Consider the following 7,324-nt stretch of genomic DNA (forward strand, 5'->3'; position numbering starts at 1 on the left):
CCTTTCGGATCTTACCACCAGTAGCATGTCAGATCTCCAAGAGTCCAAAAAGTGAGTAGAAAGCAGGAGACTTGGCTGCAGAATTCCAGGCAAGTTGGAAGCGCTGTTTGAAGGGCCGGAACTCTGGACACAGTGTCATGGGGGTGCCATAAATAGTAGCAGATGAGACCTGTACCCTGTTTACAGGGTGCTCATTCAGGGCAGTGGCTGCATTTGGCCAAGTGCCAAGAGACTAGAGGGAAAAGACCAGATCCCTGATTACAGGGCGGTCGTTGGCAGCAGGCTGTGAAGACAGCACGAGGCCAAGAGACCCAAAGGGCCTCTTAGACGCAAACCCTAGTTACAGGGAGGTCAAGCTGCCCACGTTATGGTCATGATTCTAATCCCCCAGATTTCAAAAGCGAGATGCAACCTGTACCCTGATTACAGGGTGGTCGCTGGCATTAGCCAAAGAGGAGAGACCATAACCTGAATTACAGGAAGGTCAAGCTGTCAAAGTACCAAAGATCTCAATATGTCCCATGCTAGAGAGGCTTGTGACATGGACCCTAATTACAGGGTTGTCACGCTGACTAATGGGGCAGAGCACGGCGTAAAGCCAAATGAGCAAGAGGGCAGAGACCCAGACCCCAGTTACAGGGCGGTCACATTGCTCAGTTGAACAAAGAGCTCAATGCCCCTCCAAAGACAGGGGGAGGTGACTTGCACCCTGATTACAGGGCAGTCACATTCACCAACTCTATAACGGAGACCCAAAGGGCCTCGGAGACGCAAACCCTAGTTACAGGGAGGTCAAGCTGCCCATGTTATGGTCATGATTCTAATCCCCCAGATTTCAAAAGCGAGGTGCAACCTGTACCCTGATTACAGGGTGGTCGCTGGCATTAGCCAAATAGGGGAGACCATAACCTGAATTACAGGAAGGTCAAGCTGTCAAAGTACCAAAGAGCTCAATATGTCCCATCCTAGAGAGGCTTGTGACATAGACCCTAATTACAGGGTTGTCACGCTGACTAATGGGGCAGAGCACGGCGTAAAGCCAAATGAACAAGAGGGCAGAGACCCGGACCCCAGATACAGGGCGGTCACATTGCTCAGTTTAACGAAAAGCTCAATGCCCCTCCAAAGACAGAGGGAAGTGACTTACACCCTGATTACAGGGCAGTCACCCTCAATAGCCAGATATCGGAGCAGAATGTCAAAACGACACAATAGCACAGACCGGGACCCAGCTTACAGGGCGGTCACGCTGCTCAAGGTATTAAGAGGCTCGAGATTCCCCTACAGTCTAATTACATGACCTGAGGCCTGATTTGAGGTTGGTTACTGTGCCCAGAGTTCCTTTCCTTTTCCTCCATCTTCTTTTCTCCTCTGTGTGTGTCATTCCTGACACTTCCTTCTTCTCCACTTGTGCTTCATGATGTCTGAAACAGAGAGAGAGAGCACAAGGCGTGTGTAAGTGAGAACCGACAATGCCATGTCCCGCACGCAAACTCAGTGTAATCTACTGATACACTGTTCCTTTCCGCATCTGCAGACAGTCTGGATATTTAGGTCCAAGACCGTTCTTTGTGGTCCTCAGACACTTCCACAAGCATTTCCCGCTCCTCCCAAGCTGCACTGGGTGAGAAAACTACTGGGCCCATTCCCCTCTAAAGCCACAATCTCCAGATTTCCCCTTGACAATTATTTCACCAGGCAGCCTCCATACAAAATCAGGAGGAATAAAATGATGAAGGGGGGTAAGGAATTAATTGACAAGTATTCTTAAATCAATGTGACAAGGTATACTGCCTGGAATGACTTAGTCCAAAACAGCCCCGGACACTCCCTTTCGGATCTTACCACCAGTAGCATGTCAGATCTCCGAGAGTCCAAAAAGTGAGTAGAAAGCAGGAGACTTGGCTGCAGAATTCCAGGCAAGTTGGAAGCGCTGTTTGAAGGGCCGGAACTCTGGACACAGTGTCATGGGGGTGCCATAAATAGTAGCAGATGAGACCCGTACCCTGTTTACAGGGTGCTCATTCAGGGCAGTGGCTGCATTTGGCCAAGTGCCAAGAGACTAGAGGGCAAAGACCAGATCCCTGATTACAGGGCGGTCGTTGGCAGCAGGCTGTGAAGACAGCACGAGGCCAAGAGACCCAGAGGGCCTCGGAGACGCACACCCTAGTTACAGGGAGGTCAAGCTGCCCATGTTATGGTCATGATTCTAATCCCCCAGATTTCAAAAGCGAGATGCAACCTGTACCCTGATTACAGGGTGGTCGCTGGCATTAGCCAAAGAGGAGAGACCATAACCTGAATTACAGGAAGGTCAAGCTGTCAAAGTACCAAAGATCTCAATATGTCCCATGCTAGAGAGGCTTGTGACATGGACCCTAATTACAGGGTTGTCACGCTGACTAATGGGGCAGAGCACGGCGTAAAGCCAAATGAGCAAGAGGGCAGAGACCCAGACCCCAGTTACAGGGCGGTCACATTGCTCAGTTGAACAAAGAGCTCAATGCCCCTCCAAAGACAGGGGGAGGTGACTTGCACCCTGATTACAGGGCAGTCACATTCACCAACTCTATAACGGAGACCCAAAGGGCCTCGGAGACGCAAACCCTAGTTACAGGGAGGTCAAGCTGCCCATGTTATGGTCATGATTCTAATCCCCCAGATTTCAAAAGCGAGGTGCAACCTGTACCCTGATTACAGGGTGGTCGCTGGCATTAGCCAAATAGGGGAGACCATAACCTGAATTACAGGAAGGTCAAGCTGTCAAAGTACCAAAGAGCTCAATATGTCCCATCCTAGAGAGGCTTGTGACATAGACCCTAATTACAGGGTTGTCACGCTGACTAATGGGGCAGAGCAAGGCGTAAAGCCAAATGAACAAGAGGGCAGAGACCCGGACCCCAGATACAGGGCGGTCACATTGCTCAGTTTAACGAAAAGCTCAATGCCCCTCCAGAGACAGAGGGAAGTGACTTACACCCTGATTACAGGGCAGTCACCCTCAATAGCCAGATATCGGAGCAGAATGTCAAAACGACACAATAGCACAGACCGGGACCCAGCTTACAGGGCGGTCACGCTGCTCAAGGTATTAAGAGGCTCGAGATTCCCCTACAGTCTAATTACATGACCTGAGGCCTGATTTGAGGTTGGTTACTGTGCCCAGAGTTCCTTTCCTTTTCCTCCATCTTCTTTTCTCCTCTGTGTGTGTCATTCCTGACACTTCCTTCTTCTCCACTTGTGCTTCATGATGTCTGAAACGGAGAGAGAGAGCACAAGGCGTGTGTTAGTGAGAACCGACACTGCCATGTCCCGCACGCAAACTCAGTGTAATCTACTGATACACTGTTCCTTTCCGCATCTGCAGACAGTCTGGATATTTAGGTCCAAGACAGTTCTTTGTGGTCCTCAGACACTTCCACAAGCATTTCCCGCTCCTCCCAAGCTGCACTGGGTGAGAAAACTACTGGGCCCATTCCCCTCTAAAGCCACAATCTCCAGATTTCCCTTTGACAATTATTTCACCAGGCAGCCTCCATACAAAATCAGGAGGAATAAAATGATGAAGGGGGGTAAGGAATTAATTGACAAGTATTCTTAAATCAATGTGACAAGGTATACTGCCTGGAATGACGTAGTCCAAAACAGCCCCAGACACTCCCTTTCGGATCTTACCACCAGTAGCATGTCAGATCTCCGAGAGTCCAAAAAGTGAGTAGAAAGCAGGAGACTTGGCTGCAGAATTCCAGGCAAGTTGGAAGCGCTGTTTGAAGGGCCGGAACTCTGGACACAGTGTCATGGGGGTGCCATAAATAGTAGCAGATGAGACCTGTACCCTGTTTACAGGGTGCTCATTCAGGGCAGTGGCTGCATTTGGCCAACTGCCAAGAGACTAGAGGGCAAAGACCAGATCCCTGATTACAGGGCGGTCGTTGGCAGCAGGCTGTGAACACAGCACGAGGCCAAGAGACCCAGAGGGCCTCGGAGACGCACACCCTAGTTACAGGGAGGTCAAGCTGCCCACATAACGGAAATGATTCTAATTACCCAGATTTCAAAAGCAAGATGCAACCTGTACCCTGATTACAGGGAGGTTGCTGGCATTAGCCAAAGAGGAGAGACCGGAACCTGAATTACAGAAAGATCAAGCTGTCAAAGTACCAAAGAGCTCGATATGTCCCATGCTAGAGAGGCTTGTGACATGGACCCTAATTACAGGGTTGTCACGCTGACTAATGGGGCAGAGCATGGCGTAAAGCCAAATGAGCAAGAGGGCAGAGACCCAGACCCCAGTTACAGGGCGGTCACATTGCTCAGTTTAACAAAGAGCTCAATGCCCCTCCAAAGACAGGGGGAGGTGACTTGCACCCTGGTTACAGGGCAGTCACATTCACCAACCTGTTAACGGAGACCCAAAGGGCCTCGGAGACGCAAACCCTAGTTACAGGGAGGTCAAGCTGCCCATGTTATGGTCATGATTCAAATCCCCCAGATTTCAAAAGCAAGATGCAACCTGTACCCTGACTACAGGGTGGTCGCTGGCATTAGCCAAAGAGGAGTGACCATAACCTGAATTACAGGAAGGTCAAGCTGTCAAAGTACCAAAGAGCTCGATATGTCCCATGCTAGAGAGGCTTGTGACATGGACCCTTATTACAGGGTTGTCACGCTGACTAATGGGGCAGAGCATGGCGTAAAGCCAAATGAGCAAGAGGGCAGAGACCCAGACCCCAGTTACAGGGCGGTCACATTGCTCAGTTTAACAAAGAGCTCAATGCCCCTCCAAAGACACGGGGAGGTGACTTGCACCCTGATTACAGGGCAGTCACTCACACTAGCCAGATAACGCAGCAGAATGTCAGAAGGACACAATGGCACATACCGGGACCCAGCTTACAGGGCGGTCAGTCTTCATAGGTTTCCACAGAGATCGATACCCCCCAGAAGAGAGAGAGACTCAGTCTCTCCCCTAATTACAAAATGAGGCCTTCCAGCAACCTGCTGATGTGGCATGCTGTCAAAAGAATGAAGGGCAGGTACCAAAATCCTTGATACAGAGTGGTCATGTTGTCCAGGTTCTAGCACATGCTTTACTTCCTTTGACCTCAATCACGCTCATTAAAGGCCATTCATTGCCATCAACCCACTAATAGAAATTCAACCTAAAGAAAGCAGAAGTGGAGAGAGATTCTCCTATGCACTAAAAGATGATATCTGAGCTGTTACTGTTCCCTTTTGTGGGGAGGAGGAGGATAAATATATTAATACACATTCAGCTCTTTTTCCAATTCTGAGGAGAGTAAAGAAAAAGCACTGCAGTGATTTAACTGAAAGAACTCAAAATAAATAAATAAATACAGATGTTCACACCCATTTGTATCACATGCACTCACATACACATACATACAAAAGAAAGGGGGACTTCCCAGAACAGAAAGAGAGCTCACTGCAATAGGTCACTTGACCCACAGTGTTAAACTTGACCAAGCTTCCTCCCCTCCAAAAAAAAGGGAAAAGGCATAAGACCTGGATCCTGCTTACAGGGGGGTCATACTATTCAAGGGATTAAAAGGCTTGAGATCCCCATACAGTGTAATAAGATGACTGGAGGCCTGATTACAGGCAGTTTACTGTGCTCAGAGTCCCTTTCCTTTGCCTCCAGCTTCAGTGACTTCTCTTCTTTCTTCCCCTTGGCTTGACATTCCTCAACCTTTCTTCTTGTCCACTTGTGTTTGAAGATGCCTGAAACAGAGAGAGGGAGCACAGAAGCATGTGTTAGTCAGACACCCTTACAACAACTCCACAACTCTCAGATAAAATTTTCCCCTCCTGAGTCAGAAAAGTACCAAATCTTTCGCGCTGAGCTCCTCACCTGCATCACCTCAGCCATTCCGGCCCACCCCTTCAGAGACACCTCAGCCTTTCCTGCCCAGGCTCTGACACCCCCCGCAATTCAGAGTCTCCACAGCATTTCCCGCCCAGGCTCCGAACGCTCCCCCCGTTAGGGTCACCTCAGTGTTTCCCGCCCAGGCTCTGACCCACCCCATTCAGAGTCACCACAGACTTTCGCGCCCAGGCTCTGACTCCCCTTCCCCAACCACTTCAGATTCACCTCAGTGTTTCCCATCCAGGCTCTCACCCCGCCCCACCCGCAGTTCAGAGTCACCTCAGTGTTTTCTTGCCCAGGCTCTGACACCTCCCACTCTTCAGAATAACCACAACATTTCCCGCCCAGGCTCCAACCTCCCCACCCCCTTAGGGTCACCTCAGCTTTTCCCACCCAAGTGCCGGACTCCTCCTCCCCAGCCACCTCAGACTTTCCTGCCCAGACTCCAGGTTCCTCCTCTGGTGTTACCCAGGCTCCGAACCCACCCCCGTTCAGAGTCACCACAGATTTTCCCATCCAGGCTCTGCAACCCCCCGCAATTCAGAGTCACCACAGCCTTTCCCACCCTGGCTCTGACCCACCCACTTCAGAGTCACCTGAGCCTTTCCCGCTCAGGCTCTGACCCAGCCCGTTCAGAGTCACCTCAGCCTTTCCAGCCCACGCTCTGACACCTCCCCCTCTTCAGAATCACCACAGCATTTCCCGCCCAGGCCCCCACCTCCCCACCCCCTTAGGGTCACCTCAGCGTTTCCCGCCCAAGTGCTGGACTCCTCCTCCTGTGCCACCTCAGACTTTCCTGCCCAGGCTCCGACCCCCGACTCTTTCGGAGTTACCTCAGCCTTTCCCGCCAATGCTCTGACCTCACCCCCCTTCAGAGTCACCACAGACTTTTCCACCCAGGCTGACCCCCACTCCCCAACCACTTCAGATTCACCTCAGTGTTTCCCATCCAGCTCTCACGCCCCCAGACCCAGTTCAGAGTCACCTCAGTGTTTTCTTGCCCAGGCACTGACACCTCCCCGTCTTCAGAATCACCACAGCATTTCCCGCCCAGGCCCCCACCTCCCCACCCCCTTAGGGTCACCTCAGCGTTTCCCGCCCAAGTGCTGGACTCCTCCTCCTGTGCCACCTCAGACTTTCCTGCCCAGGCTCTGACTCCCGACTCTTTCGGAGTTACCTCAGCCTTTCCCGCCAATGCTCTGACCTCACCCCCCTTCAGAGTCACCACAGACTTTTCCACCCAGGCTGTGACCCCCACTCCCCAACCACTTCAGATTCACCTCTGTGTTTCCCATCCAGGCTCTCACCCCGCCCCCACCCGCAGTTCAGAGTCACCTCAGTGTTTTCTTGCCCAGGCTCTGACACCTCCCCGTCTTCAGAGTCACCACAGCATTTCCCTCCCAGGCTCCGACCCCTCCCCCCCTTAGGGTCACCTCA

General features: G+C 51.5%; 1 long non-coding RNA gene across 1 annotated transcript; it reads right to left on the bottom strand.

The window, feature by feature from the left end:
• Nucleotides 1-351: 351 nt before the first annotated feature.
• On the bottom strand, nt 352-3,934 carry LOC128838698 (uncharacterized). Its single transcript, XR_008445243.1, has 3 exons — nt 3,676-3,934; nt 1,846-3,254; nt 352-1,424 (listed from the first exon to the last, which is right to left on the bottom strand). It is a non-coding gene; the product is annotated as an uncharacterized LOC128838698 (long non-coding RNA).
• Between the last annotated feature and the right edge of the window lie 3,390 nt (nt 3,935-7,324).

Source organism: Malaclemys terrapin, chromosome 5 (genome assembly GCF_027887155.1).
Source record: "Malaclemys terrapin pileata isolate rMalTer1 chromosome 5, rMalTer1.hap1, whole genome shotgun sequence".
Classification (NCBI taxonomy): domain Eukaryota; kingdom Metazoa; phylum Chordata; order Testudines; family Emydidae; genus Malaclemys; species Malaclemys terrapin.